Below are 12450 nucleotides of genomic sequence, written 5' to 3' on the forward strand. Positions count from 1 at the left end.
AAAGAGTAATCAAGATAGTGTAGTACTGGTGAAAGAAGTGACAAATAGATCAATGGAACAGAATAGAGAGCCCATAAATAGACCCACATAAATATAGTCAACTGATATTTGTCAAAGGAACAAAGACAATACAATGAAGCAAAGGTAGTCTTTTTCAACAAATGGTGCGAGAACAACTGGACATAAAAATAAAAACAAGAATCTAGACACAGATCTTATATCCTTTACACAAATTAACTAGAAATGGATCACAGACTAAATGTAAACTCATAACTATAAAATACCTAGAAAATAAACAGGGAAAATCTAGATGAGCTTAGGTTTGGAAATTACTTTTTAGATATAACAACATAGGCACAATCCATGGAAGAAATAATTGATAAAATGGACTTCATTAAAAACTAAAACATCTGCTCTGCAAAAGACAATATCAAGAGACTGTGCAGACAAACCACAGACTGGAAGAAGTATTTGTAAAAGCTATATCTGATAAAGGACTTGTATCTAAAATATTTTTGTTATTGTTTAGTTTAAATATACTCCTAAAACTCAATAATAAGAAAATAAACAGCCCAAGGTCAAGATATAGGGTATCCTATATAATAAAAACTCTAATATGCAAATCAACTGAATGGCAGAATGACTGATTGCTATGATGTGCACTGACCACCAGGGGGCAGATACTCAATGCAGGTGCTGCCCCCTGGTGGTCAGTGCACTCCCACAGAGGGAGCACACTCAGCCAGAAGCCAGGCTCACAGCTGGCGAGTGCAGCGGTGGTGGCGGGAGCCTCTCCCTCCTTCGTGGCACTAAGGACCCCTTGGGGGATGTCTGACTGCTGCCTTAGGCCCGCTCCCCAGGGAGCTGGAGTGGGCCTAAGCCGGCAGTCAGGCATCCCCTGAGGGGTCCTAGACTGCAAGAGGGTGCAAGCCGGGCTGAGGGACCCACCTCAGTGCACAAATGTCCTGCACCGGGCCTCTAGTAATATTACTATAAGTTTTGCTCTTCTTTGTTTTCTGTAATCACTGGGAGTGGGTAGTCTCTATGATTCATGATGGTTTCACATAGGTTTTGATTAAAGAAGACCACTGAGCTTATTCTTATAGATGTTTGATGGTTTGGGCAATGATGGTCCATTCCACAGCACCAATTCTGCCTAACAAGTGATCCACTAAGCACTCTCATTCCTTGGGCATGCAATGCAGCTGGGATTAAAGAAGCCCACTACTAATAACCTCCTATAACCTGTTGGAGTTTGAAAATAGGCATGAGGAGGAAGGGTCAAAGAGGCACATCCCCCACCAGTGCAAGCTGTATGGTACTGCAACAGGTTACAATGAATATATCCTGACCTGAGCCTGTATTTCCCAGGCCTAGAATTCCAATAGATGAGTGGATACCAAGATAAAACATCACCTTTTGTCCTTCATAACTTAGGTTAGGACAAAACTTAGGTTAGGATGAGAATTGCTATTAAATTTATATCCACATAATCTTTTACAGTCTTCCATTAATAGCTTTTCTAAGCATGAAAACTGAAGTTTTCAGCTGTTTGCTTAATAATTAACATGTTATCCTCTGAATTTCAAATACTCAGAGGCATGTTCTATTTATATAATTATCTTCATCTCCGTACTTTTTTCATATTACTAAGGCCATCTAACTGTAGTGTTTGGCACATGTAAGTAAAATCAAATGGCATTCCTATCTTCATTTCCCCAAATAAATATTATCAATTTTTTCCAAAGGGAATATAGCTATGCAAAGTAAAAAAAAAAATTTACTTGCATCCTGTAAAATATTAAGTATGAATCAGTTTGGGGTAAAAATTCTGCCAATTTTGTTTTCAAATTTTCAGTCAGTTGTCATCATGATCAGGTGCTAGATAGTGTGTAAGGTGATGATCAGTTTCCCTCTTTGAGAACTGCCCCTGAAGCATAAGGGTGATCCTTCATCAACCATCGTTCATTCATTCATTCATTCATTCATTCACAAATATTCATGGACTGATTGCTATATATCAGGTACTGTGCCAGTTTTGAAACTGAGACAAAAGAATCAAAATCTCTTCCCTCTTATAGATTATAGTTGGAGAGAGTAGAAGACAGAGATTAAACAAACTCCAAAGTAAACATCTGGTTACAGATTGAGATAAGTGCTATGAGGTATAGAATGGAACTCTGTGAGAGAGAGTAACAGGGGAAACCTGTTTTAGATGTGGATGAAGGTAAACCTCTGTCAATTGACATTTTGGTTGATATGTAAAGAATGGAAGGAGTGATGGGGAAAGTTCTAGGCAAGAGAACAAGTATAAAGATCTCAACAGACAGTGTATTTGGGTAACAGGGTATCTGGTTTGAGCAAATTCAGAGAACAGGTAGGCTCCAGATGAAATAAGATCTTGTAGGTCCTGGTAGGATATTTGGGTCTAAAGGGAAGTAACAGTGCTATGGAAGCGTTTTAAAAAGGATTTTGAGAGCCTACCTTTAGTGATTGAAACTGATTCATTCAAGGATAATCACCTGACCTTAGCAAGCCAATCAGGTTTTTCCTTCCAGAAATGTGAAAATTTTGACCCAAAAGACACAGACTCAAAGTTTCTGGAACCTCAGTAATTCTAAACAGCATTCTAGAAAATCCATGAATTTTTGCTACTGGGTCTTTAGAATTTTCTAAGTTCCTGTCCTTTTATCTATTTTGGATTCTGATATATATATATATCAGTATTCTAAGAAAAGTTATTTATTATTAATTATTATTATTTTGTTCAAGTTAAGTAGATTTCATTTACTTTCATTTTAAAAAGCCTTAACTGCTGTAGCTGGTTTGGCTCAGTGGACAGAGCGTCAGCCTGTGGACTGTAGAGTCTGGGTTCGATTCTGGTCAAGGGCACATGCCTGGGTTGTAGGCTTGATCTCCCGTAGGGGGCATGCAGGAAGCAGCCAATCAGTGATTCTCTCTCATCATTGATGTTTCTATCTCCCTCTCTCCCTCTCTCCCTTCCTCTCTGAAATCAATAAAAATATATTTTTTAAAAATAAAAAAGCCTTGGAGAAACTAAGATGGCGGCATAGATAAACACCAGGAAATAGTCGCTTCCCACAACATTTGAAAAATATCCCAAAGGACGGAGCAAACATCGTCCAGAACAACAGGAAGGCTGGCTGAGTGTAATTTCTACCACTAGAAGAAAAGAAAAGCACGCTGAGAGCCAGAGGAGCTGCGGAGGCTGAGTGCAGAGGTACGGTGGCGGCTCGCGCGCGCGGAAAGGGGGTGGCACCTGAGGACGCGGCTGTCTTTTTGAATCACAAGCTCCCGACTGCTCTGAACTCCGGTTCCGGGAAGTCTCTGGGGACCCAGGACACATACGGGGAGAGGCTGCTCTGTCAGGCGGCAGCGGGCGAACTTGAGGGCGGATTTCCCTCAGAGGTGCTTGCAGCCGTTACCCAGACACTGAGACGCGCAACTCCGGGCGCGGAGAATCAGCCATAGCTTCTTTCCCCGCCCTTTTGACTCCCTGAAACCCCGCCCCACCCAGGCTGCAGCAGAGGCTTTTGCATGTCAATGTACCTAACTACAGCCCAGCCAGGCAGACCCGGAACTTCCAAGAGAAGGCCCAAGGCCCCGCAGCGGCTTGCATTGCTTCACAGCTGAGCCTCTTCGTGGCTCCGGCTGTGTGGCCTCAGGCAGGGGCTGAATTAGCACCTCCTTAGATCCAGGAGCCACTGTACCCAGTGGTCAGAGGGGGACCATTCTCCCACTTCAGACACAGCTGCTTCCCACAGCCAATTGGCCTGGAGGTCAATTCCTCCCAGTGATCCTACAACAACCAAGGCACCAAGAGTGCACCAAGAGTGTCCACCCCAGGTAACTGGGGAGGCTGAGCCACTGGGCCCTACAGGACACCTGGTGCGCAGGGCCACTCTATCAACACAGGGAAGCAGCCAAAATGCGGAGACAAAGAAACAGGTCACAATTGGCAGAAACGGAGGAGGGCAGACGACTGGACATAGAGTTCAAGGCCACGTTTATAAGGTTTGTCAAGAATTTTATGGAAACCACCGATAAATTTAATGAATCCCTCAAGGAGTATAGTGAGACCATGGAGGACATGAAAAAGGACCAACTAGAAATTAAGCATACACTGACTGAAATAAAGAATAATTTACAGAGATCCAACAGCAGACAAGAGGATCCCAAGAATCAAGTCAAAGATTTGAAATACAAAGAAACAAAAAATACCCAACCGAAAAAGAAAAAAGAAAAGAGATTCAAAAAATATGAAGATAGTGTAAGGAACCTCTGGGACAACTTCAAGCGTACCAACATCAGAATTATAGGGGTACCAGAAGGAGAGAGAGGGCAAGATATTGAAAACCTTTTTGAAGAAATAATGACAGAAAACTTCCCCCACCTGGTGAAAGAAATGGACTTACAAGTCCAGGAAGCGCAGAGATCCCCAAACAAAAGGAATCCAAAGAGGACCACACCAAGACACATCATAATTAAAATGCCAAGAGCAAAAGATAAAGAGAGAATCTTAAAAGCAGCAAGAGAAAGACAGTCAGTTACCTACAAGGGAGTACCCATCCGACTGTCAGCTGATTTCTCAACAGAAACCATGCAGGCCAGAAGAGAGTGGCAAGAAATATTCAAAGAGATGAATAGCAAGAACCTGCAACCAAGATTACTTTATCCAGCAAAGCTATCATTCAGAATGGAAGGTCAGATAAAGAGCTTCACGGATAAGAAAAAGCTAAAGGAGTTCATCACCACCAAATCAGCATTATATGAAATGCTGAAAGGTATTCTTTAAGAAGAGGAAGAAGAAAAAGGACCTCTTACCATTTGCCACAGCATGGATGGAACTGGAGAGCGGATAAATACCACAGGATCTCACTTATTTGTGGAATATAATGAACAACATAAACTGATGAACAAGGACTGATCCAGAGACGGAGAGGCTTTGATTGGACTGTCGGGCCTTGGAGGGAAGGTAGGGGAGGGTGGGGGCAAGGGGGAAGGATCAACCAAAGGACTTATATGCAAGCATATAGGCCTAACCAATGGACACGGACAACGGGGGGGTGAGGGGATGAGCGGGGGGGGGGGGAGGGGGGGTAGAGGGTACACATATGTAATATCTTAATCAATAAAAAAAATATAAAAAAATAAAAAAGCCTCAACTAATATAATTTACCAGTTGACAATTTTCTGCAGTTTCTATTGTATTTTATTATTACTTTAAGATGTCTAACCCAAAGAACAAATATAGAAGAAAGATGAATTGAGAAGATAATAATTTTTTAAATATATGTATGTTTTAAATATATTTTATTGATTTTTTACAGAGAGGAAGGGAGAAGGATAGAGAGTTAGAAACATCGATGAGAGAGAAACATTGATCAGCTGCCTCCTGTACATCTCCTACTGAGGATCAAGCCCGCAACCCAGGCATGTTCCCTTGGCTGGAATCAGACCTGGGACTTGTCAGTCTGCAGGCTGATGCTCTATCTACTGAGCCAAACCAGCTAGGGCAAGAGGATAATAATTTTAATAATATTTCTGGTCACCATTTTTGCTTTGTTGATCAAATAATATTTGAAGTTTTTTTTATTAAGCATACTGGATACACTTAGATCCTTAAAAAACAAAGATACCACTCAGCTAAATCTGGAAAGGAAAAGGAAAAGGTTAAAGATTAGAGATGGGTTTTTCTTTTCCTCTTTCAATTGCTTTAGTAAAATTTCTGGTTGTAAGAGAACAGTGGTATCATCAAAAGCCCTGCGTGTTTTTAAACAAGACAGTCCATGTCCTACAAGGACTTTCTGTTAAACCTTAAATCAACAGGCTCCAAATTGGGTAGAATTGAGTCATGTGCAAACACAGCACTAAATCTTTGTTCTTTAGCAATTCTGTGCCCTCTTTCTTGGAGGATTTTGAAAGTCTAGTGGGAAAGAAATATGTTACAAATCAAGCATTTATCAGGATTAAGCAGAGTGAACACTCCCTTGGGAGGTTCTTAGGAGACAAGAGCTTGAAATAAAAAGATAAATTTGAAATTCAAAGCAAAATACTGCATTATTTCAATTATTTCAGCATTAATGTGGAATTCATTATTTATGAAAATGTGGACAAAAAAAGTTTACAACTTTAATATGATCTTCTGAATTTAATATGAAAAGAGAAGTAAACAAGTCTAGTTTCTCTTTCTCCCTCGCTTGCTTTTGTTTTCGCCCTTGCTCTCATTCTCTTTTCTCACTTGTAAAAACAGAACTGATAATGCTAACTCGATAATCTTTCAATGATCACTAAATGAGAAAGATGTATGTAGTAATGAACAATAAAGTATATAAACTATATTAGCTTCTCATTGGAAATTCTGCCCCCCCCTTTTTTTTTCTTTCTGGACAATTAAAAATTGTATGAAATGAATTGTGGATATAGTGATTAGGAAATTTAATTTAGAAACAGAATTACATAGTTTACAAAAAAATCAAAACAAATGCTTATTATTAAACACAAAATGAGCCTATAGAAATAAAAAACATAAAATACTCACAGCAATTGATCTTGTTAATAGCTGTTTCTTCACTTTGAACTATATTCTTTTACTGTTGATTGGTGTCCTTATTAGGGACTATGCAGACCAGAGCGATATTTTCCTTCCTGCAAGTAACTTCAAGAACCAAAGATCCAGCATAGTCACAGCTTGTCCTTTCCCCAGCTTCACCAAACCCAGAATGCAAGTCCTGGCAGTCCTGAGTACAATTGTTAAATAAATCAAACTGAAAGAGCTTAACCATAATTCAATTGAGCAATTTGCTCATCTTGGTGTACAATTGGCAAATGGCTAACTTAACTTTAGCTGTGATGTGTGGCAGAAGCTATACAGTGCCTAAGACTCCTCTGTAGAGAGAAATGGGCTGGTGAAGTCAATTTTTTAAAAAGCAAATAGTTAAAAAATGTAACAACCATTTATGTAATGTTTACCATGTTCATAGCTCTAAGGACATAATGCATTTAATTCATTTAATTCTTATTAAAACCCTATGCAGAAGGTACTATGATCATTCCCAGTTTATAGATTGAGAAAATGAGGCACAATGATGCATCTTGTCAAAGTCACTGTTGAATGAATTTTGTTAGTGCTCCTCATTTTACTTATTGTTCCCTTAGAACAAGTGTCTATTAATCCTTGTGATTTTTCTGGATACAGTTTACTTCCAGTAGATTTTACTAAGGGACATTTTGTCACCTTCCCAGATAGAGGGACCATAAGAGTGGTGTTTGGTACCAAAGAAGAGGGGAGAGCAATATTCACCTAGGTCCTAAGCCCTAGGACCTAGGGGATTATTGTAAGGAGCAAATGTAAGCTATTTTTTTCCCAACTTTATTGAGATACAATTAACAAATAATTGTAGTATGTTTAAAGTATATGGTGTAATGATTTAATATATAAGGTGTCCCAAAAATGTATATATACACTTTGAAGAATTATAAAGGCAGTGTTTATTAAAATACATTTAATTTTCAAAATTGAGCTACCAGCTGTTAAAGTGTGTATACATGTTTTTGGGACACCCTGTATATACACTGTGAAAGGATTACCACCACACAGCAATCACCTCACATGTTTATTTACTTATTTAATTGGGTGAGAATGTGAGTTCTACTCTCTTGGCAAATTTTAATTATATGATACACTATTATACACTATAGTCACCCTGGTATACATTAGAGTCTCAGGCCTTATTCATCTTATAACTGAAAGTTTGTACTCTTTTATCAACCTCACCCTGTTTTCCCAGCCCCTCCTGGAAAGCACCATTGTCTTGATTTCTGTGAGCTTGACTTTTTTTCTTAGAGTCCACATAAATATGATGCCATACTTGTCTTTCTGTGTCTCACTTATTTCACGTAGCAAAATGCCCTCTTCGTTTATCCATGTTGTCCCAAATGGCAGGATTTCCTTCTTTTTAAAAGCTAAATAATGTTCCATTATATACATACTAAAGGCCCGGTGCACAAAAATTTGTGCACTCGGGGGGAGGGGGGTCCCTCAGCCCGGCCTGTGCCCTCTCGCAGTCTGGGACCCCTCGGGAGATAACGACATGCTGACTTAGGCCTGCTCCCGGGTGGCAGAGGGCAGGCCTAATCCCTAGGTGCAGCCCCTGGTCGGGCTCAGAGGAGGGCCAATTGGGGAGTTGGGGCACTGCCCCCTGTCATGCACAGAGCAGGGTGGATCAGGAGGTTAAAATGCCACCCTCAGTCATGCTCAGGGTAGGGCCGATTGGGGTGTTGTGGCACCGCCCCCTGTCACACTCAAGGCAGGGTCGATGGGGAGGTTGTGGCACCATCCCCTGTCACGCACAGAGCAGGGCCAATCAGGGGGTTGGGGTGTTGCCCCCTGTCACTCACAGAGCAGGGCCCATCAGGGGGGTTGGGGCTCTGTACCCTGTGATGCACAGAGCAGGGCCCATCAGGGGGTTGGGGAGCTCCCCCCTGTCACGCACAGAGCAGGGCCAATCAGGGGGTTGAGGAGCTCCCCGCTGTCACTCACAGAGCAGGGCCCATCAGGGGGGTTGGGGCTCTGTACCCTGTCATGCACAGAGCAGGGCCCATCAGGGGGTTGGGGCGCCACACCCTGTCACACACAGAGCCACAGGGCGATCAGGGGGTTGGGGAGCTCCCCCCTGTCACACACAGAGCAGGGCGGATCAGGGGGTTGGGGCGCCGCACCCTGTCACACTCAGAGCAGGGCCGATGGGGAGGTTATGGCTCTATCCCATCACACACAGAGCAGGGCCTGTGTGTGGGGGGGTTGGGGCACCACCCTCTAGCACCCACAGAGCAGGGCCAATCAGGGGGTTGGGGCGCCGCCACTGTCACACTCAGGGCAGGGCTGATGGGGAGGTTATGGCTCTACCCCGTCACACACAGAGCAGGGCCCGTGGGGGGGTGGTTGGGACGCCGCACCCTGTCACACACAGAGCAGGGCTGATCAGGGGGGTGGGGCGCCGCACCCTGTCACACACAGAGCCACAGGGCGATCAGGGGGTTGGGGAGCTCCCCCCTATCAGGCACAGAGCAGGGCTGATCAGGGGGTTGGGGTGCCTTCCCTGTCAGGAACAGAGCAGGGTGGATAGGGAGGTTGTGGCCCTGCCCCCTGTCAAACACAGAGCCACAGGGTTATCAGGGGGTTTGGGCGCTGCCCCCTGTCACGCTGATCCCAGTGCTGGGAGGCCTCGCTGCTCCGCTGATCCCGGTGCTGGGAAGCATATTACCCTTTTACTATATAGGATAGAGGCCTGGTGCTTGGGTGGGGGCCGGCTGGTTTGCCCTGAAAGGTGTCCTGGATCAGGGTGGGGGTCCCGCTTGGGTGCCTGGCCAGCCTGGGTGAGGGGCTGATGGTTGTTTGCAGCTGGTCACACACCCTTCAGGATGGGAGTCCCCACTGTGGTGCCTGGCCAGTCTGGGTGAGGGACTGAGGGCTGTTTTCAGGCTGGCAGGTGACTGAAGCTCCCAACTGCTCCTTTTTTTCTTTTTTTTTATTCTGGGCCAGCTTTAGCTCTGAGGCTTGGCTCCAGCTCTGAGGCCTTGGCTGGTATCTGGTTTGTTTGGGTTCTATAATCGAAACACTGTTTCAACTCCAGCTCTGGGATCCCGGGTGGCTGAAAGTGGGTTTCTGGGGTTTTGTTTAGCTTCTATATTTGTAACAATGTTTCAAACTGCAAGCTCAGAGGCCGGCAGCGGCAGGCGGGGAACGTTGGAGTCCTCTGTCACTGAAGCAAGCAAGCCTCATGTTTGCTTCAAGCTGCCTGGCTGCCGGCCACCATCTTGGCTGGCAGTTAATTTGCATATCACCCTGATTAGCCAATGGGAAGGGTAGCGGAGGTATGACTAATTACCATGTTTCTCTTTTATTAGATAGGATACCACATTTTTTAAATCCTTCTTTCTGCCAACTCAAACATAGGTTGTTTCCTTATCTTGGCTATTGTGAATAATGCTGCAATGAACATGGGGGTGAATACATCTCTTTGAGATAGTGATTTTTTCCTTCAGACAGATGCCCAAAAGTGGGATTGCTGATACTTTTGCTTTTAACTTCTTGAGGAATGTCTAAACTGCTTTCCATAGTGGCTGCACCAATTTACATTCCCCCAACAGTGCACTAGGGTTCCCTTGGTTCCACATCCTCACCAGCACTTGTCATATATTGATTTGTTGATGGTAGACATTCTGACAGGTGTGAGGTGATATTTCATTGTGGTTTTGATTTGTATTTCTCTGGTGTTTAGTGATGTTGAATGTTTCTTCTGTTGGCTATCTGTATGTCTTCTTTGAAAAAATATCTACCCAGATCGTCTCTCCAATTTTTAATTGGATTATTGGTTTCTTTGCTCTTGAGTTGTTTAGGTTCTTACATATTTTGAATATTTAACCCTTATCAGATATGTGATTTGAAAATATTTCCTCCCATTCAGTAGGTTGCCTTCATTTTGTTGATTTCCTTTGCTGTGCAGAAGCTTTTTAGTTTGTTAAAGTCCCACTTATTTAGTTTTGTGTTTGAAGTCTGATTTAGAAAATCATCACTAAGACCAATATCAAGGAGGTTATCCCTTATATGTTTTCTTTTATGACTTTTATGGTTTCAGGTCTTAAATACAAGTCTTTACATTCAAGTCTTGATGAATCAACCCCTTTATCATTATATAGTGACCCGTGGGGACCCATCCTTTAGGTAGGAGCTATAAAAGTTGGGGCATTTGGCGTATGGTCCAAAGGTAGAAGCTGGAAAGTTGGGAGTTCCTCCCCATTGTATGGTGCCATGGGCTGGCTAATATATTTGGATGCTCCAACTTAGTTGTACTGTTTGAAGATATGTATTTTTACTGTGTCAGAACAAGGGGAACAGTTCCAGTTTGCGAAAAAGCAGATCTCAAGATACTGTTCATAATTTAGTATTACCTTATCTCTAGTTTTATAAATATTATTTTGAACTCAATTCTTCCAGGACCAATTTGAATTCTGTCACTCAGTATGATCTATTTTAAATTTTCCAGATTTAAAATGTGAAGCATATTAAGATAATTAAGCGTTGTTCAGTGATGGAAGACATTTCATATGGAATTTAGGTTTTGAACAGAGACTGAAAAAAGAGAAAGTTCAGTTATTTGTCAAATCTTAAGTCAAATAAACCATAATTCTTGTGAGCAAGGATTATTCATATAAATGCTCAACTTGGTTATTACTTAACTTCATTGGAAACACAGATAAATCTGAAAAATATAAAAGCAAAGAATTTTCTTTTCTTGCCTTTTTTATTGTGATAAAATACGCGACATAAACTTTACAATTTTAACAAATTTAAGTGTGTAATTCACATTGTTGTGCAATCATCACTACTACCCGTGTCCAAAAATTATACATCCTCTCAAAGTAAAACTCTGTACCCATTAAGTAATGATTCGTTATTATCCCCAGCCCCTGGAAACTACTATTATATTTTCTGTCTCTATGAGTTTGTTTATTCTATGTATCTGATATAAGTGGAATCAGACACTACTTGTCTTTTTTTTTTTCAATCTGGATTATTTTACTGAGCATGTTTTTTTTTTGCGGTAAATTTATCTTGTAGTATATATCAGAATATTTTTTTTTTCTTTCAATAGACTTTATTACCTAGGATATTTTCAGTGGATAGAAAAATTGAGTGGAAAGTACTGAGTTCTCATATTCTCCCTTCTTGCCCTGCCCCTGGCAGCCTCCCCCACTATCAAAATCCTGTACAGGAGTAGTGCATTTGTTACAACTGATGAACCAACTTTGACACATCATTAGCACCATCATTACATTAGGGTACACACTTGGTAATGTGCGTTCTATGATTTTGTCTAATGTAGGACATATACACATCATTATAATATCATACAGAATAGTTTCACTGACCTAAAAATCCTCTCTGCTCTGTTTATTAATCTTTCCCTCTCCTTGCCTCTGGCAACCACTGAACTTTTTACCGTCTCCATAGTTTTGCCTTTTCCAGACTGTCATATAGTTGGAATAATACAGTATGTACCCTTTTCATATTGGCTTCTTTCACTTAGTAATATGCAGTTGCATTTCTTTCATGTCATTTTGTGGCTTAATAGTTCATTTCTTTTTAGTGTTAAATAAAATTCCATCGTCTGGATGTGCCAGAGCTTGTTTATCCATTCACCTATTGGAGGACATCTTGATTGCTTCCAGGTTTTGGCAACTATGAATAAAGCTGCTATAAATATCCATGCGCAGATTTTTGTGTGTAGATGTAGCTTTTCAACTCATTCTAGTAAATACCAAAGATGTGATTGCTGGATTGTGTAGTAAGGGTATATTTAATTTTCTAAGAAACTGTCAAGGTGTTTTGCAAAGTGTCTGTACCACTTTGCATTCCAAACAGCA

The sequence above is a fragment of the Myotis nattereri genome (assembly GCF_964212035.1).
Source record: "Myotis nattereri genome assembly, chromosome: 2".
NCBI lineage: Eukaryota > Metazoa > Chordata > Mammalia > Chiroptera > Vespertilionidae > Myotis > Myotis nattereri.